Genomic DNA, 21,367 nt, shown 5'->3' with positions numbered 1-21,367 from the left:
CTCCTGTCCTCCATTTTATCCTCACAACAACCCTGTAAATTATGTTAAGCTAAGAGTGACTGGCTCAAGGTCACCCAGGGAGCTTCCTGGCCACAAGTGGGGATTAGAACCTGGGTCTCCCAAATCCTAGTCCAATGCTCATAATCAATGCACCATGCTGGCTGTTTCTACATAACATATATTAGTTCATTTAGAAGACACTACTTGCATTTTCCACTTCAGAACTTCTTTTGAAGTTGAAAAATCTTTTTAGCCCTTGGCAATTAAAACATTTGCAATATACTCCCAAGGAAGCAGAGTTTTGATTCCAAACTGTCCGAAAGAATGGGGATTATCTAGCCATCAGTGTCCATGTCTTTCAATGCACTGACTTCTATAACTTCTTTTAGAAAGCTTGCAATGACTTTCGGAATAAATCCTCCACAGCTCCATAGAAAGTTATTAATAAAAACATTTATAATGATGACCACTCATGGCAAGTGCATCCTGTCACCAGCCAGAAACATGGTGAGTGCTTATCTTCACTCACTTCCTTGGATTGGCTGTAGGTATAGCTTCTATAGCGATGCTCAACACGTTTGGCCAACTTTTCACTCTGTTGTTTAAACTGAGAGGGAGGAGGGGGCAAGAAGGTCCATGTGTTAACAGGGAACATCTATATGACACTGGCTCCTTTTTGAGCATGATTCTTTCAGTTCTGATGGCATTTACTTTTAGGGGGGAAGAAAAAAATAACATGTTTTTCTTCAGATCATAGGGGAATCTATGGGGTGGCTGCAGAGGAGTGACCATGTGGACGCTCCCCCTGTCACTATGGGGATAGGGTGGAACTAAGCCATCCTTTCAAAATGGCTTGTGGCAGCTCACCACCACCCCAAGCCCTTTAAAGGTGCCCCCTTACCATATTCAACGTCATTGTAGTGATGGGGAAGGGCTGTGGCTCAGTGGTAGAGCCTCTGCTTGGCATGTCCTTCAGTGTTACTCCTCTGAAGATGCCTACCATAGCTGCTGGCGAAATGTCAGGAAAGAAAATACCAAGACCACGGTCACACAGCCTGGATAACCTACAAGAACTGATCCCAGGTTCAATCCCTGGCATCTCCAGTTAAAGGGACTAGGAAAGTAGGTGATGTGAAAGACCTCTGCCTGACACCCTGGAGAGCCGCTGCCAGTCTGAGTAGACAATACTGACTTTTATGGACCAAGGGCCTGATTCAGTAGAAGGCAGCTTCATGTGTTCAAGAGATGGTTTTTAGGGGAGGGGCCATGGCTCAGTGGTAGAGCATCTGCTTGGCATGCAGAAGGTCCCAGGTTCGATCCCTGGCATTTCCAGTTAAAGGGACTAGGCAAGTGGGTGATGTGTGAAAGACCCCTGCCTGAGACCCTGGAGAGCCGCTGCTGGTCTGAGTAGACAATACTGACTTTGATGGACCAAGGGTCTGATTCAGTATAGGGCAACTTCATATGTTCATATGTTCACCATTTTCCCTTTGCGCCAGAGCAAAAGAGAAGGTTTTTGCTCTGGCTTAAAGGACAAAAAAATGGGAGGTTCATCTGTTGTGCTCAAAATGAGCACAATGTCATGCTGAAACACAAAAAAATGCTACAGTTGTAGAGGGAAGGCTTAGTTCAGATGACTCCCAAGTCTAATTGAAGCATCAGATAAGGACAAATGGGTGGAGGGGGGCATTTCTTTTTCAAGTGCCATCCATTTAAACAGAGAAAAGCACGACTTGTGGACACAGGGGCGATGGCCATTAAGTGGAGCCAAACGAAGATTCCCGAGCGATAATTAAAGCGCTTTGCAAAGGACGTGCGATTCCAACCGTAATGAAAACTTCAGATCCTTTCGCAGCGGACAGCGAAGAAGAACTTGGAAAAGGTTATTGTCTCGGATGTCTTGCTTCGAGGATGGCTTGTTGGTTTTCCCTCCCTCTTTGTAAAATGAAGCCTTTATACCTCCTGGCAGGCTGCTCAAACAAGGTGTTTTACAGAAAACAACTTGCCAGATTGAGAAAACAAGGCTGTTTGCGCACATTGTGCAAAGGTGCTTTTGACCGTAATCTTTCCAAAAAGATTGTATCAATCAGGTTCGGGAAGGACTGTGTCAAAGCAGCGGAAAACCCAGAAAGTGGACAGTGGAGGTGGGGGGAAGATGTTGTGTGAATGCACCAAAAAGAACAAAACCCCACAGGAGCCAAACGAGAGCCAAACCGCCACATGGAAGGAACCTTAACAGGGCCGGTTCCAGGTTTTGGGAGGGACTTCAATGCCATAGAGTCCAATTGCCAAAGCAGCCATTTTCTCCAGGTGAACTGATGTCTATTTGCTGGAGATCAGTTGCAATAGCAGGAGATCTCCAGCTAGTACCTGGAGGTTGGCAACCCTATTGAACCCTGATGTTAATTTTGCCCTGCTCTTGTGCACAGAAATCTCTTATCCTCCCCTCCGAAATCCCTGAAATGGCACCCATAAAAATATATATGGACATTGTGAGTCTGTGGCTTTTCAAAGTCAAGCTGATATAATGTCTAGGATTATTAACTCTGGGTTGGAAAACTGGAGATTTAGAGCTGGGGCCTGGGGAAGATGGAGCTTGGGAAGAGGAGGGACTTCAATGGGATATAATGCTACAGAATTCACCCTCTAAAGTAGCTGGAGATCAGCTGTAATCCTGGGAGATATCCAGGCCTTACCTGGAGGTAAGTTATCCTAACTGCGTGTCTAGTGAAAGCATTGCAGCATTACAGAAGCTAAGCAGGCTTTGGCAATTGATATCTAGGAGAAGAGACCACTGTAAGCACCATATAAGAACACAGTAATGTGTAGGGTTGCCAACCTCCAGGTACTCGCTGGAGATCTCCTGCTATTACAACTGATCTCCAGCTGATAGAGATCAGTTCACCTGGAGAAAATGGCCGCTTTGGCAATTGGCCTCTATGACATTGAAATCTCTCTCCTCCCCAAACCCCGCCCTCCTCAGGCTCCACCCAAAAATCTCCAGGTATTTCCCAACCTGGAGCTGGCAACCCTATATATGTGTCATTTTTTTAAAAAATAAAAAGTTGAGGCAGCAATTAACGTGCAGAGATTGATATGTTGTGAATAGTAGGTTAACACGGCCTAAAAGAAGATTCAATTTTTTGTGCACATTTGCTTAACCTGAAACTTCCAGGGAAATTCCAGGCAATTGGAAACAAAGGCGTTTTCTTACTGGGGCACCTCTTTGATGCTCACATCATCCAGCCTGCCAAGCCGAGAAGCTTTGTGTGAGGGCAGCTGTTGGCTGTTACAGCAAGCGAGACTGCAAGGCAAAAACAAAAAGCTGCTCAGCCAAGACAGTCAACCTCTCCCAATGAACCAAGCTGAATAAGTATGGTTGCCAACCTCCAGGGACTAGCTGGAGATCACCTGCTATTATAACTGATCTCTAGCCGAAAGACATCAGTTCACCTGGAGAAAATAGCATTGAACTCTATGGCATTAAAGTCCCTCCCCTCCCCAAACCCCACGCTCCTCAGGCTCCATCCAAAAAGTCTCCTGCCAGTAGCGAAGAGGGACCTGGCAACCCTATGAATAAGAGATGCATTCTATAATTGCATACTTACTGGATTTTTGTACACAATGCATGACAGTTTGAACATAATTGTTACTCATCATCAGCAATGGAGCTAGCAGCTTGTTGGAATAACGGCATGCATAGAGGTTCGATCCTCTGTCCAAATTACATAATGGCACAGTTCTTGGATTCCAAAGAGGAAAGAAGAATGGGTTCGGAACATGCAAGCGAGGGGGTTTAAAGAGACACGGGAAAAGGAAAAAACATTGGGAAATTGTCCTCCTGCTGCACACTATAAGAGCACAGAAGTGCTGAGTTTGGGAGACAGATGAGGAGCTTGCTTCTCATGCAGGGCTGGCTTTATAATGAGGTGACTTGGGGCAGTTGGCTCAGGAGGCAGATATGGGGAGCATATGCAGTACAAGAGCACAGAAGTGCCCCTACCCAGGAGCTGGAGAAGATAATCTTACCCCCTCACTCTCCCGGGCTTTTTTAAAAGCAGAAAGGCAAGCTGTTTGTACCAGATCCTGAAGTCATAGAGTCATGGAATTGGAAGGGGCTATACAGGCCATCTAGTCCAACCCCCTGCTCAATGCAGGATCAGCCTAGAGCATCCCTGGCAAGTGCTTGTCCGGCCTCTGCTTGAAGATTGCCAGTGAGAGGTTACTCGCCACCTCCCTAGGCAGCCAGTTCCACTGCTGAACTACTCTTATTGTAAAAGAGAGCTAGCATGATGTAGTGGTTAAGGACGGTGGTTAGGAGCAGTGGACTCTAATCTAGAGAGCCGGGTTTGATTCCCCACTCCTCCACATGAACGGTGGACGCTAATCTGATTAACCAGGTTGGTTTCCCCACTCCTGCATATGAAGCCAGCTGGGTGACCTTGGGCTCGTCACAGTTCTCTTCGAGGCAGCTCTCTCAACCCCACCTACCTCACAGGGTGTCTGTTGTGGGGAGGGGAAGGGAAGGTGATTGTAAGCTGGTTTGATTCTTCCTTAAGTGGGAGAGAAAGTCTATAAAAACCAACTCTTCTTCTTCTTCTAAATCCCTCCCCCAATATCCAGCTGGTACCTTTCCACCCGTAATTTAAACCCATCACTGTGAGTCCTATCCTCTGCTGCCCTGCCAACAGGAAGTCTTGTGAGACTCCTTCCTTGTTCTCATGTGAATCGGACCTCCACCTCTGGTTGTCTGCTGCCAGGATAACCAAACCAAACGAGGTGGACCACTGGTTTGTTCCGGAAGGGCACTTCTTATGCTTTGTTAGATTAAGCCACAACTTCAGGGAGCAGATGGCATCCGTTCCTGGCGCCGCTGGGATACAAACCATTTGCTGCAAGAAGGTCAGCGCCATTTGAACATTCATAAACTCTCTTGGCCCTTTTCATTCCCCCCCTCCCCCATTTCTGGCTCTGGACCCCTGCTTCACCACAGATGCTCTGTCTGTGCCTTAATTAGAATCATAGAATGATAGAGTTGGAAGGGACCACCAGGGTCATCTACTCCCAACTCCCTGCACAATGCAGGAAATTCACAACTACCTCCCCTTTGCACCCCCAGTGACCCCTACTCCATGCCCAGAAGATGGCCAAGATGCCCTACCTCTCATCATCTGCTCGAGGTCATAGAATCAGCATTGCTGATAGATGGTCATCCAGACTCTGCTTAAAAACCTCCAGGGAAGGAGCGCTCACCACCTCCCGAGGAAGCCTGTTCCACTGAGGAACCGCTCTAACCGTTAGAAAATTCTTCCTAATGTCTAGATGGAAACTCTTGATTTAATTTCAACCCACTGGTTCTGATCCGACCTTCTGGGGCAACAGAAAACAACTCGGCACCCTCCTCTATGTGACAGCCATTCTCTTTGCAAAGTCGGTGGCAATGCAGCTCGCGAGGCATGGAAGAGAAAAATGGCCCCTTCTAGAGTTTCGTGATCAGTCACCGTCTCCCAAACACTTCGGCAATGATTGTTCTCATTCTTCCCATTATCCCGGCTCTGTAGGCTCCTGTCCTTGTGTCTCTCCTGGTTCTGCTTTCTGGATGGCTTTTGTAATGCCCCTGACAAGCTTCGACTCTGTAATCTCACCAGTGACACTCTGTACCTCCGCTCGTCCTACGTTTCGTCCTACGTTTCTCCTTGTGTGTCTCTGTCACGGCAGGGAGGGGGGGTCCTCTAATGCCCTTAAAGCCATTCCTTGCCATTAGAGAATGTCCAAAAGCGCCGCTATCAATAAACCTTTAAGTGTAAAGTATGGGCTGTATTAATCATCCATTATCTTTGCAGTGCAAAAGTACAAAGTGCAGGAGTAGCCAGGCCAATCATCCTTACTACCCCCCAGGTGCCCATCAAATGCAATCCTGATTATTAAGCTCCTGCATTATCAGGAAGGGGATATATATGAGCCAAATGTCCCTTCTCGTTTATGAGCTATCCTAAGCAGTCTGACAGTTCTGCCCCAACATCCTCTGGTGACATTGCGAGAGCGCCTGAGCCATGGCACTCCAGATAAGCAAGCCGCAAAATGCCTGGGGTTGACAGCTTGGATGTCAGATGAGTCAGGGCAGGGCTAAACATTAGGAGAAACTCAGGGCTGCTGCTGAAAAATTGTAGGCTGGTGTTCCATTTTGAACAAAGTCTGTTGCAATCGATAGGGTGTCAGAAGCAGCTTGAGAGTTCTGCCTCAGCATCCTCTCACGACACTGCAAGAGATCCTAGGATATAGCTTTCCAAATAAGGAAGCAGTGAAATTAAGAGTTGCCAAGTCGCTTGGATTGCCCGCCAATCCATCAGCCAGCTCAAGAGCAGGGATTACACACGCATGTGGCTGCATGTGACACGCTTACATCACTCTGAAGTTTACACTCGGAAGCGCCACATTACGATGGGCTGCTTTCCCACTCAAACCCCAAAAACGAGTGTTTTTTTGGGGTTGAGCAGTATAGCAGTCTGTCACGATGCGGCGCTTTCGGGTGTAAACCGGAAGTGACATACGGTAATAGCATCGGCGTGGCCGCACATGCACAATTTCTGCCAAGGCTCTGCCCCAAAAACCTCCCGCCCAAGGAGAGGTGGGACCTGGCAACCCTAAGTGAAATGCCTGCAGTTGACAGTCTGGATGTCAGTTGAGGGCAGGGCTAAAAGTTACAAGGAACAGAGGGCTGCTGCTGAAAAAGATAGGCTGGTGTTCCCTTTCCAACAAAACACTTGTTGCAATCGATAGGATGTCAGAAGCGGCCTGATAGTTCAGCCTCAATGTCCTGCCATGACATTATAAAGTATTCTGGGGTCCAAGTATTCAAATAAGCAGCGCGGACTCAGAGCAGCAAAATGCCTGGAATGCAGAGCACAGATGTCAATCTATCCAGGGCAGAGCTAAAAATTATAAGAGCACAGGGCTGCTGCTGAAAATGGCAACCCAGCGTTCTTATTCTCATTCTTTCTCTTCCTCTCCCCTTCTGAAATATCTATTACAATTCAACTCATGTCATGCTGCGAATTTTTGAATTTTTTTATTACGCATAATCATACATTAACAAAACCCAAAAGGGCAAATACAAAACAATGGAGAAAGAGAAAAAAAGGAAAGCAAAAAAATTAAAATGTTTACGATTATGACCATACATTTGGTTTTACAGATTCGACTCCTCAAACTCCTTCCCCTCCTCAAACCCTGCCCTCTCCAGGCTCCACCCCAAATTTCCAGGATTTTCCCATTCAGGAGTTGGCAACCCTACCTCAGCCGGGCATGCAATTTAGCTGCCAAAAGCAGCCCAGGGGGTGGTAGTGATACGAACCAAGGCTGTAACACTGAGGAAAGGGCTCATACCATTTCTCTGATGAAAAAGCTCCCTCCCCTACGGTGCTTTTAGCCCCAGCAAGGGCGGGGGGGATCAAAGTTTTGTGCCTGTCTTTGTTCTCTCCCAAGGCTTAAAGCTTCCAGGAGAAGGCCATTCCAGTAGGGTAAATGGCAATCCAAGTTTTATTACCACCTTCCTCAGAGCTGTGGCCTCGATCCATATCTGATCACAAATAGCCCGAAAAGATGCCAGCGGTTGAAACCAGAGCATCACATTTTCCCCCTTATGTGTCATTTCAGTAATAAGTAGCGACACCTCTTTGAGAAAGAGAAACCTCACAATGCAGCAAAGCATCGAGGGTTTGCAAAGAAATCAGGCCGGCTGCCGCCGATTGCTAAATAAGAGCATAATTAATTATTTCTTCAACTGAATAGTCCTGAATTCTGCCACAAATCAATCAGCTCTCCTAGCCTAAGACGCGCTGACTCTATTTTAGCTCAATGAAAACAAAATCAATGAAGGCCAATTATAGCCCATCTCATTAGAGTATGCAAATAACGTGCCATATAACTCTGAAGTCCCCACCACCACCAATTCCTGCAGCCATAGCAGGGAGAAGAGTGCTGAAGCAACTTTCGAAAAGCAAGAACAAAAAGTGTGGGCTAATACTGGCCTCTAGCTGTTGCATCCGGCAGGCTTGCTTTGGGATTTGTTGATGGTGGATTCAAAAGAAGCAGGATGGTGCCGAGTTGTTTTCTGTTGCCCCAGAAGGTCGGACCAGAACCAATGGGTTGAAATTAAATCAAAAGAGTTTCAGTCTAGACATTAGGAAGAATTTGCTAACCACTAGAGCGATTCCTCAGTGGAACAGGCTTCCTTGGGAGGTGGTGAGCTCTCCTTCCCTGGAGGTTTTTAAGCAGGGGCTAGATGGCCCATCTGTCAGCAGTGCTGATTCTATGACCTTAGGCATATAAAGAGAGGGAGGGCATCTTGGCCATCTTCTGGGCATGGAGTAGGGGTCACTGGGGGTGTGTGGGGGAGGTAGTTGTGAATTTCCTGCATTGTGCCGGAGGTTGGACTAGATGACCCTGGTGGTCCCTTCCAACTCTATGATTCTAGGAAGGTTTTCCTTGGGAAGCCCCAGTCCTTCTCTGATGTGGTTTACTCTGCATGCTGCCTCCAGATGATATGGCATCATCAGTACATCCACACAACAATGATTTTCCAGTTTGATTTCATCACTACTGTGAACACTGAGATATATGATGGCCCAGGCTAGCTTGATCTTGTCAGATTGTAGAAGCTAAGTAGGATTGGCCCTGGTTAGGACTTGGATGGGAGACCACCAAGGAAATCCAGGATTGCTACATAGAAGCAGGCAATGGTGTGGGCCTGAGCTAAGGGTTAATGAAAATAATGAGAGCAGCTTTCTGAAGCAGATGAAAGGAGTTGCAGATTCATGGACTTCTGATGTAGATGGACTTCTGATGCGAGATGATGTAGTGAGAAAGACAGAGATCTGAGCCAATGACCCAAGTTCTTCGGGAAGAGCAACTATGGTGTAGAGGTTAAGAGCGGTGGTTAGGATCGGTGGACTCTAATCTGGAGAGCCGGGTTTGATTCCCCACTCTCCACATGAACGGCGGACGCTAATCTGATGAACCGGGTTGGTTTCCCTGCTCCTCCACATGAAGCCAGCTGGGTGACCTTGGGCTAGTCACAGCTCTCTTAGAGCTCTCTCAGCCCCACCTACCTCACAGGGTGTCTGTTGTGGGGAGGGGAAGGGAAGGTGATTGTAAGACGGTTTGATTCTTCCTTAAGTGGGAAAGTCGGCATATAAAAAACTAACTCTTCTATCTTCTCTCTATTGTTTTGTAGTGGGAAACAGCAGCAAAAGATATTTCAGGTAGGAGTGTACATAAAGTATCTATGTCAGTCTCATGCAAAAATAGTTTAGGCTGCTGCATACTATTTGTGTCCCCCACTTGTTCCTTTGTCTATTTTTAGCATTCCAATGCACATTTTTATTAAGATTTAAAAAATTAAGACAGGCCTATTTTGGAATTAACAGGCTGGCTCATGCCCCCCTTCTTCTTCTTCTTCTGTTTTTAGAGAGCATTTTATGAAATTTATTGTTAACAAAATTACAATAAACAAAATAAAGAAAAAGGGAAAAATGAAAAAATGAACCAACACAGAGACAAAAAGTTACTTCCATTTTTGTTTGTATCAAATACAAATCTAATTAAGAAATTACAACCTTTTCTCTAGCTACATACACAAAATTATTTTTAAATTATTCTTACAACTAAAAAATCAAACTTTTCTCTATCATACCTACATTTTTATTCTTCTACTCTTCAAACCACAGCTCCCCCTAGGGTACAAGTGGACTAAACTGTTCTTTCAGCAGTAATGACATTAAAGGTCTTAGCAGGCTATCGTTTCTCTAACCCTCTTTGGCTTCTTGGTTGGCAAGACAGGGATGATGTGCAGACACGTTTGGTCCCAAGACTTTCAACTGCTAACCCCTCCCCTTGTTTTCTTAACGTAAAAAGAATCTCATCAAACCTCAAAGTCCAGTTTTGTAAGAACCACAAGTGCATCAGCTGTCCACATTTGTTCTTTACTGGAATCACAGCATGGGCGAAAACGCATGGCCGCTTTAGCCTCCTTTATTCCCTGTTTCAGTCAGGATTCAGCCAGGATCGAACATGTGTTCGATCCTGGCTGAATCCTGGCTGAAACAGGGAATAAAGGAGGCTAAAGCGGCCGTGCGTTTTCGCCCCATGTCAGCACAAGCAGAAAAACCACGTCCCTGTCCTATTTGCTTGCTATTGATCAAAAGAGCATGAGAGGGAGAGAGAAGTTGGGTGAGATAAGGAAGGGAAACTATGTTTTGCATATAATTTTCTAATTTGGAATGTTAGCTTTGAAATTTGATGTAAGCATATATAAATCTGGTAGGAGTCTGAGCTTTCCGTACTCAGCATGATTTTTACATTAAAAAAAAAATTCATAGTGCGTTTAATTATCACCAAAGGAACATAAAATTCCTTTTAGGTTTCCACTACCTTCTCTTACTCCAGTTTTCTTCTCCTTCCATTTCCTGGGTCATGGTGAACTTGTCAAAGCGGAGCCATTAATATCACGGCAATAAAATGAGAGCACAAGAAGAAGCACCTTGGGAAGACTTGGAGAGGAGAGGCGGGAGGGGCTTGGTTGTACATAATGGATTCCTAATATGATTATTGAAAAGTGTACAGCTTCACCTGCTTGGTGCATCAGGATGTCTCACCTTGATAAAGTCACTGAGGGCTGGTTCATGGAGGCATTTTCCCCCATCTCAAAGGACAACCATGGCCTTCGTCACATCTTGCTTGTGTTCCTTCCTTAAGAAGTTCCCTACGCTGAGAGTGACGTAATGGAAGCTGACTCAGTGAGAGTTTGGAAGACACGTGAAAGAAATGTGAATGAAGAGACTATGACACATTATGGCTTTACAAGGATCAAGCGACTGATGAAGCCATTGGCGTAAACAGAGCTCAATCTTCTATCCAGAACGTCCGTCTCCCTTGATCTACCTTTGTTATTGCCGGTTGTTTGCTGAAGAAAACACTTACCTGACCATTTTGGCGATCACTTTCTGCAGAAGATACTTTACCATGGACTCCATTACGTACCTATTGGACTTGGTTTAATTTTACCTCTTTGGTGGGGTTGGATTGGCGCATGTGCGTTTAATCTGTGTTATTTACTATTGATACATTTGACCCTTATTGTGATTATGATTATTTTTGTCAATACAGAATGTTAGTTTGCATAGCCTAGTGTTGTTTTGTTTGATTTTTGCATCTTTGTATACAACACTTATTTATTCTGTTTTATATTGTGTGTTAAGTGACATCAAGTCGCTTCCGACTCATGGCGACCCTATGAATCAATGTCCTCCAAAATGTCCTATCCTTAACAGCCTTGCTCAGATCTTGGAAATTGAGGGCTGTGGCTTCCTTTACAGAGTCAATTCATCTCTTGTTGGGTCTTCCTCTTTTCCTGCTTCTTCAACTTTTCCTAGCATGATTGTTTTTTCCAGTGAGTCTTGTCTTCTCATAATGTGGTCAAAGTATGTCAGCTTCAGTTTAGTCATTTTAGCTTCTAGGGTCAGTTCAGGCTTGAAACCCCTATGATGAGACATCTTGCTTACTGCCTTCCTATGTGTTGGAAACAGAACATTAGACTAGACAGAGCTTTCGTCTCATCCAGACAGAAGGGGCTCATCAGATGTGAACCACATCTGGACTTATTATTATCCCTGCGCCTTCTTAAAACCCAGGTGTGCACCAGTCAAGTCAACTCATGTACATGTTTTAAAGAGAAAGAAGAAGAGCTTGGCATGCAAGCATATTAATATGTACATAAGTGCTGCCAAGTCACAACCAACTTATGGTGACGTCATTTCAAAAAGGATGTGGACAGAATCGAGCAGGTGCAGAGGAGAGTGACGAGGATGATCAGGGGCCTGGAAGCCCTACGAGGGAAGGCTGAGGGAGCTGGGAATGTTTAGTCTGTAAAAGAGGAGGTTGAGGGGGGACAGGATTGCTCTCTTTAAGTATTTGAAGGGCTGTCACTTAGAGGAGGGCAGGGGGCTGTTCCTGTTGGCAGCAGAGGATAGGACTCACAATAATGGGTTTAAATTGTGGGAAGAAAGGTACTGGCTGGATATTAGGGGGGAAATTTACCATAAGAGTTATGCGACAATGCAATCAGCTGCCTAGGGTGGTGTTGAGCTTCCCTTCACTGGCAGTCTTTAAGCAGAGGCTGGACAAGCAATTGTCAGGGATGCTCTAGAAAAAAATGTTTTCCTAATATTGAACCGGTACCTTTCCACCCACAATTGAAAGCCATTGTTTTGTTTGTTTGTTTGTTTGTTCATGCATTCATTTATTTATTCAAATTTATAAGCCGCCCTCATCCCCAGCGAACCGGGCTCAGGGCGGGTAACAACAATTAAAAACATAAATATCCACTATACTTCCTTAAAACCATAAACATTAAAACCATTACAATCCTAATCAGATGGCCATAACTATACCTAGGAACCACAGCAGATAAGTGTCAGCAGATCAGCCCCCCACCGATTTCAAGAGTGGGGGCGGGATGGGGAGTAGGGTTACCAGGTCCCTCTTCACCACCGGTGGGAGATTTTGGGGCGGAGCCTGAGGAGGGTGTGGTTTGGGGAGGGGTGGGACTTCAATGCCGTAGAGTTCAATTGCCGATTTCTCCAGGTGATCTGATCTCTATCAGGTGGAGATCAGTTGAATTAGCAGGACATCTCCTGCTACTACCTGGCAGATGGCAACCCTAATGGGGAGGCCAGTAAAAATGGATCTTCTTGCGGCTGTCCTCAGTTATAGGCCTGGCAGAATAGCTCCATTTTACAGGCCCTGCAGAATTCAAGATTTCGCAGGGCCCTGATGTTACCTGGAAGACTATTCCACCAGGTTGTGAGTCCTATCCTCGGCTGCCAACAGGAACAGCTCCCTGCCCTCCTCTAAGTGACAGCCCTTCAAATACTTCAAGAGAGCAAACATGTCCCCCCTCAACCTCCTCTTCTCCAGACTGAACATTCCCAACTCCCTCAGCCTTTCCTCGTAGGGCTTGGTCTCCAGGCCCCTGATCATCCTCGTCGCTGTTCTCTGCATCAGCTCCATTCTGTCCGCATCCTTTTTGAAGGGACGCCTCCAGAACTGCACACAATACTCCAGGTGCGGCCTGATCAATGCAGTGTACAGCGGAACTAGGACATCTCGTGATTTGGTGTTGGCGGGTACCGTGGCGCCAGCAGGCACCACATTGAGGACCCCTGGACTAGACAAATGGTTGCCCTCATCCAGCAGGGCAGCTTGTATGGTTGTAAGCAGACTGCAGGACTTTACAGCTCCCCCTTCCACTAGAGTCCCCAATGCCCTCTGATGCACAGGTCTTAAAAGGTGGGAGAGCCCTTTGGAGCTGCATCTGCTGAATGGTAAAGGGATACAGTTCAAACTACAAAACAGCAATGCTAGTGAATGTATGGAAACACTCTAAGTGCCTGCATTTGGTTTAGCCCATTTTTAGGACTCTGGGGTTCAAAATACTGATCATTTTGTTTCACGGTCTCTGATGCAGACAATGCCACTGTTCCATTGGGGAAAATGAGAAGGGCACGTTAGGAAATAACCCTTATTTGAACAGAATGTAAAATGAAATTTTTTTGTGGATCTTTGAGCAGGTACATATGGCATGGTGCGCGCTCTCTCTCTCTCTCTCTCTCTCTCTCTCTCTCTCTCTCTCTCTCTCGCTCTCTCTCTCTCTCTCTCCTTTTTAAACCAATTTTCCTTAATAGGCATTTTAAAAGAGGTCACATGCACAATGGCAGAATACAAAGGCAACATATTATTTCTCTGTGCGTCTGCAGGGGAGGGAGGATAGAGGGAAAGAGACTGAATGTCTGGATTAGCTTGCAAAGTTAGTGTCAGTCAAAATGAGGTCTTCCATGTAACTGGCTTCTTCACAAAATAAATTTACCTTTTCATTCTTATTTACTGAGTTCATCTGGATTTCATTTGTATAGATTTTACCCAGCAAATAATAATAAAAAAAAAATAGTACAGGAAATCTAATAATATGGAGTCTGTTTTCTGATTCCTATGGTCTTTTTTTTCCCCAAAGAAGCGTTTTGAATAGATAATGGGCCCCATGCTGTGTGCAGTTCTTCTAGGCAAGCTGTCTGGAAATGAATGGGAGTTACAAAAGACCCCAATATTTTACAGATGGGAAAAGGGGATATGTTGGTATAGAAGGATAGCACAGGTCGTTTATGCATGGGTACTATCACTCACATGAGTGATATTATTAATTCCTGCCTACCTTAGCATTGGAAAGGAATCACCCATCTGTCTCCAAGATGCCCTTCGCCTTGGAGCGAGAAGACCTCACCCCCAGCCTTTGCAAATCCCGGGTCTTCCAGTTCCTATGTTAACCCGATTCTTCCCTCTCTAGAGCTCAGCTGGGGTGAAATCCCCAAGAATAACACAAAGCACAGGACACCCAAGCTTGGTTTCTATCACAGAAAGCATGCAGCCAATTACAAAGCAGTGTGTAAAGAGATGGAGATTCAAATGCTTCCTACCTCCTTGTAGCTCTTTTTGAGCAGAAGAAAGTCTTTTTAAAAATGAGGTTGGATTTCTCCCCTCCCCTCTTCAGATTGCTCTGTCTTTTGTTTTTTTCTTCTTCTTAAAATGCTTTTTAATTTAGGTTTTGGAGGGAGGATTTTCTCTCACAGAAAGCACTACAAAGTAAGCCACTTACAAAGCGGCATTTAAACGGGCGGGGGCTTGATTTGAGCTTGGAGACTGCTGGTGCAGAGATTCCCAACAGGAAGGTGTGGGTCCAGCGAGCTACAAACCTCAGGTAAAACTCCCATGCATAAATGACCACAGTTAAGCTTATATGCACAAAGCTGCCTTCTATTGAGACGGGCCCTTGGTCTGTCAAGGTCAGTGTTATCTGTTGTGACTGACAGCTGTTCCCCAGGTCTCAAGCAGAGGTCTTTCCCATCACCTGCTACCTGATCCTTTGTAGTTGGAGGTGCCAGGGATTGAACCCGGCACCCTTTGCTTACAAAGCAGACACTCTAACATTGAGCAACACTGTCCCTACCGTACAAGGTGAAGATACAGTGGTGGAAAGAACCCTACTGAGCTCTTTGGAGAATGACCAGGATAAAAATCACATCAATGCCAAGTCCAAGCAGCAAATAGCTGGCCTGATGAGACGAGGGAAATTCCCTCTATCTTCCTTCTTCCACAATAGTTACATTGTGGAACTCCCTGCCCCAGGATATGGTGATGGCTGCCAACTTAGAAGGCTTTAAGAGGGGAGTTGTCATGTTCATGGAGGAGAGGGCTATTCATGGCTACTAGTCAAAATGGATTCTAGCCATGATGCATACCTATTTTCTCCAGGGTCAGAGGAGCAGGCCTATTATATTAGGTGTGGTGGAACACAGGCAGGATGGTGCTGCTGCAGTCGCCTTGTTTGTGGGCTTCCTAGAGGCACCTGGTTGGCCATTGTGTGAACAGACTGCTGGACTTGATGGACCTTGGTCTGATCCAACATGGCCTTTCTTATGTTTTTATGTTCCCCTCCAATCAGTCTAACATAGCCAGGGCATTCTGGAAAATATAGTTCCAGAATCCCAATTACTTGCTAGAGCTAGCTACAAGAAGCAGCTAACACCAAACGGCTGTAGGTGGTCCATTGGTTATCAGTTTGGTTCTGGGCTAAAACCAACATAGTTGTTCTGATTTTGGAGGCTCTGTTCTCCATGGGTTCAAGGTATTTCAGAGAGCACTTTCTCTTATGCAGTCCAATTTTTATTACAGGTGCCTGTCTTAGATATTAAATAGGCTACATATAACCTGCAGGGCCCTTTTGGTAGTGGCTCCATGTCTTCAGAATCCACTGACAATGGAGATTAATCAGGTTAGGAGCACAGCCTATTAAACTGGGTGATCAAGACTTTAATTTCAGGACAAGTTTTTAATTGTAGCGTGACATTTCACTTCTAGGGGTTTAGTTTGCTTGAAAGATTTTCATTATATTTTATTGTTTAAAATTATATGATTCCCCCTGCCTGGAGAATGTGGAACGCTGAAGAGCAGATAATAAATATTCTAAATAAATATGAGGGGAGAATGAACTCTCTACAGAATATGGCATTTTGATAATAGGCGGAAGAATTATTTTGCATCAGCTGAAATATAGATTTTGGATGCAGGAAACATTCAAGTTCAGATCCAAGGGTGTCATCCAGTGATAGGTAAGCACTTTGAAATCGAGCTGATTTCGCTAAAACAGTAAAACATAATGGTAGCTGTATTGTATTTTTATATGTCTAACATGGTTGTTAACATTTGAAATGTAAATGACAGGAAATAAAATGGATTATTCCATATAATCCTATCATTTTGTTATTTAGTGCTTTTAATCAGAACCACCGGCTTGCTTTCTGGTAGATTTTGGGAGAAAACCACTTGCAATAGCACCACCTAGTGGCACAAAATAAGTTTATTCTAAACTGTGTTTCTGAGTGATATTTTTGATCTGGCTGGACTCCCCCATACACACACACACATGAGATGCCTCTTCTTCCCAGAATACAAGTGTTATAATATAACACCTACAGCAGTTCAACTAGATTCTATATGCCTGTCAGCATCTAACACCAAAGGTAGGGTCTTAAGTAGGGTTGCCAACCTTCAGGGGGTAGCTGGAGATCTCCTGGGATTACAACTGATCTCCAGGCAACAGAGATTAGTTGCCCTAGAGAAAATGGCCACGTTGGAAGGTGGACTGTACGGCAGTATGTCCCGCTGAAATCCCACTCCTCCCCAAACCCTGCTCTCCCCAGACTCCACCCCCAAGATCTCCAGGAATTTCCCAACCCGGAGTGGCAACCCTAAAACCATGACCTAAAAAATCCAGAAGGACAGGGTGTCCAATATTCTAAATCGCAATGAAGACTGAATTTGCACAGGTTAAAAAGCAGGAAATTGGAAGGCAGCGCCATACTAATACTGGAGGTCAATTGAATTGTACATTAATTGCTATCATGACTCGAAGGTACTTGGATGCTCCACCCGGAAGCTCAGTGTGTTGAGAGGACCATCTTTCTGTCTCTTGTAGAGAGCCTGCTTAATTTGAGTGTTGAGTTTTGTCAGGTGCTGCATGACTCCAGCTGAATTGATTTAGAGTTGCCAGCTTTTAAGTGAGATATGTTGAGCCCATTGTTGAATGTTACTCAACCTTTGAAAACGACTTGGAGATGGGAATGGGAAATCTGCCCTACCCATTAGTATATTAGATAAAACAATATATGTAAGGTAAGCCTTTGTATTGGATATAATTGGATATGGAATAATTATGTGTAATGGTTTATTTTGGATAGATTGTTCATTATTGTATTTTGTTATTACAAAGTGTTATACAGCACACTGAGGAAGTCTCCACCAAACGGCATATGTTTCTAGATCACCAACTGTGCAGAGAATTTGTAGTGTGTAAATACTTACCCATTCATATGGAAGTCATCTGGAACTAGAATTAACCATTGTTGTTTGGAACATTCAAGATACACTTTGCTTTGAGGATCTTCATTTATGGACTATCCATTCCAATGAAGACTGAATTTGCACAGGTTAAAAAGCAGTAAATTGGAAAGCAGCGCCATACTAATACTGGAGGTCAACTGAATTGTACATTAATGGCTATCATGACTCAAGGGCACTCTAGTTAGAGCGGTTCCTCAGTGGAATAGGCTTCCTTGGGAGGTTTCCCTGGAGGTTTTTAAGCAGAGGCTAGATGGCCATCTGTCAGCAATGCTGATTCTATGACCTTAGGCAGTTCATGAGAGGGAGGGCATCTTGGCCATCTTCTGGGCACTGGGGGTGTGGGGGGGTAGTTGTGAATTTCCTGCATTGTGCAGGGGGTAGACTAGATGACCCTGGTGGCCCCTTCAAACTCTATGGTTCTATGATTCTATGACTAAATATGGACTGTGTAATTGGAAGAAATCTATCCTAGTCTTGCTTTGAGGAGTTCCCATCCTTAGATCATATATGAATGGTATATAAGATTTGGCTTGTATTTTTTGATTCAATATAATTGAAGTGTACTAATATCATACTTGGCATCCTGTACTTTTTTCTGATTACTTAATTTGGCAAGGCAAAGCAGGCCCAATTGATAATAGACAGGTCTCTTGGAGGAGAGACTCCAAGAGCCCCTTCCAGCTCCTGTGAATTGAACTAGAGTTTAAACAATTCACGTTACTCTTCTGAAGAAGTGGACCCACAAATCAGCCTGTCTCCTCTTCTGACGGCCAAAAAGTAGCTGCTTCTCTTCAGTCAGAGGTCAGGGCAGAAAGAGAGGCCCTTCCTAACATTTAAACCCCACTGTGGGAAGGGGTTGAAAGAACACAAGAAGTAGGGTCTGATGTATGTGCAGGTGGAAAATGGCATCAAGTCGCAGCCGGCGACCCTGTAGGGTTTTCAAGGCAAAAGACTTTCAGAGGTGGTTTGCTATTGCCTGCCTCTGCATGGTCTGAGAGAGTTCTGAGAGAACTGCGACTGGCCCAAGGTCACATGAACACATGAAGCTGCCTTATACTGAATCAGACCCTTGGTCTATCAACATCAGTATTGTCTACTCAGACTGGCAGCGGCTCTCCAGGGTCTCAGGCTGAGGTCTTTCACATCACCTACTTGCCTGGTCCCTTTAGCTGGAGATGCTGAGGATTGAACCTGGGACCTTCTGCATGCCAAGCAGATGCTCTACAAACTGAGCCACAGCCCCTCCCCATAGGGTTGCCAACCTCCAGGTACTAGCTGGCGATCTCCCGCTATTACATCTGATCTCCAGCAGATAGAGGTCAGTTCACCTGGAGAAAATGGCCACTTTGGCAATTGGACTCTATGGCATTGAAGTCCCTTCCCTCCCAAACCCCGCCCTCCACAAGCTCTGCCCCAGAAACCTCCCACCGGTGGCAGAGAGGGACCTGGTGACCCTAGTCACCCAGCAGGCTTCATGTGGAGGAGTGGAGAATCAAACCGGTTCTCCAGATTAGTCCACCACTCTTAACCACTACACCACGCTGGCTCTCTTGTGTCTGTGTGTGCATACTTTTCTCCAAAGAGGACCCATTGTGTACTAACCCCTACACCACACTAGCTCTGACAAGATGCAGCTGGGAATCCCTCTCAGTACTCATGGATTCCCACCTTTGAGGGACCCACCACCTCCATTGCCTATACCGTCCCTTGGAAGAGAAGCAGCCAAGAGCTTGATGCCGCAGATAAGCTCCATAGAAGTAGAATGTATGAGTTTGCACTGGGGCTGGATCCAGCCAGTGGTTCTCAAACTTTTCAGGCCACTGCCCCCTTGGTTCTACAAACTCAACCCCAACGCCCCCTACCCAATCCAACAACACAGTTGAAGGGGCCCACCTCTAGCACCCCCTGCTGCTTGCCTCTTAAGTGTCCCCCTAGGTAATCCCACCCCCCTAGGGGGTGGCACTGCCCACTTTGGGAACCACTGATCTAGACCAATACTCACATCGTATAGGAAAGGCTGCTTGCAAGGCAACGACAGAAAGCAGAATCCTGCACGCAAGGGGTTGCAGCTATTCGTGCCTGCAGAAATCCTACAGGAGGGCAGGGAGTAGGGTTGCCAACCTCCAGGTGGTTATTCAACACATTATAGGTACAATTCCATGTCTAATATATTCTTCATGCTCCTTAACAGGTATCTGGTAGAAACTATCCCGTTTCAAGAATTCATCTTCATCAGAAGATTCCCATGAACGTTGTACCAAACGAAACTTGTTTGACTGAGCACTGCTCCTTCGTGGCACCTGCCATGGAAAACCACACTTCCTAATCGTGGTGCATATGATGAAGACGAATTCTTGAATGATGAAGACGAATTCTTGAAACAGGATAATTTCTACCAGAGACCTGTTAAGGAGCATGAAGAATATATTAGACATGGGCATGTACTTATAATGTGTTAAATAACTGGATATTGGATACTTACCTTTTACCGCATGGGACAGTTTCTTTTCTGGGTGAACATGCCCTAAGAGTTTGCATATGGAGATATTTGGATTTGAACGTCACATGTGACTTTTGTTGGTGTATTTATGTTTGTGAAAACATTGCAAGAGCTTAATGAATTTCTCTTTATGATAGTTACTGTTGTAATTGCCTGAGTTGCTTTGTTTTTTGTTGATTTCATACACTAAGCAACTGGAGTTCCACCCCTTTTAGGTTGCCAACCTCCAGGTGGTGGCTGGAGATCTCCCGCTATTACAACTGATCTTCAGGCGATAGAAATCCGTTCCCCTGGAGAAAAATGGCTGCTTCAGCAATTGGACTCCATGGCACTGAAGTCCCTCTCCTCTCCAAACCCTGCCCTCCTCAGACTCCACCCCCAAAATCCCCAGGTATTTCCCAATCCGGAGCTGGCAACCCTAGCAGAAAGGGCAAGATATAGCAGTGAAATAAATAAATCAAATAAAATGGGGATGGGTGGGGGGAAGCAAAGAAGACAGAATTCTATGCCAGCCACAAAATTCAGCTTCTCAAGTATTGTTTTTCACTTTTTGAAATCAAGTTTCTAGTACTTATGCTCATGAAGATATTCTTGACAGCAAGTGAGCGCTGTCTCGGCCGTATATTGTTTCTTTTACTTCTGCTAGTTGTAGGGAAGGGCCACAAATCTTGAAAATAAAAGACTTGTGAAAAAGCATTTAATTGGAACAGATGCCAATGTCAGCTTCCCTTGTTGCATAATCTGCCATGTTCTTGGTTTCCCCAGGACAGGAGAGAAAGAAGCGGCTTGTTAGAAATATATAATTTATTTCAATTTACAATAAGGCAACATATTTCTCATACAACAAATGACAGATATACAGATAAGCTGTTGCCAACACATTTCATGAGAGAAGTGCATTTTAATAAGCGTTTGTTTCCAAAAAAATTTCTTTTGACATTTAGGGATTTGTATTATTAAGAAGGCAGATGGATCTAAAAGTCTGGAGTGTTTAAATCTCTTCTTTGCCCTTGTGCAAAAAACAAACAAACACCCATTCCCAATGCAGTTGCAAAAAATTGTTACGGACACTTCTTTTAACAGACAGGGTTAAGTTTCTACAAAACACACACACACACACAAAGCTGTAAATCCTTCAATTTCCTAGTGCCGATTTTCAAGGATATTGACCATCTAGTTGTCATGCTCTACCCATTTGGCCTGTGAATGCCAGTGTATTTACTCCCCTCCCCCAAAAAAGTGTCATTTCGTAACACACAACCCCAAAAAGATACATCCCTCAAAACAACCTCAGAAATGTTAAGACCATCTATTCAAACACACTAACTATTAACAAACAGGCCGCCCATCCGTAGG

Source organism: Euleptes europaea, chromosome 9, assembly GCF_029931775.1.
Source record: "Euleptes europaea isolate rEulEur1 chromosome 9, rEulEur1.hap1, whole genome shotgun sequence".
Taxonomy (NCBI): domain Eukaryota; kingdom Metazoa; phylum Chordata; class Lepidosauria; order Squamata; family Sphaerodactylidae; genus Euleptes; species Euleptes europaea.
Note: the sequence above shows the minus strand (reverse complement) of the source record.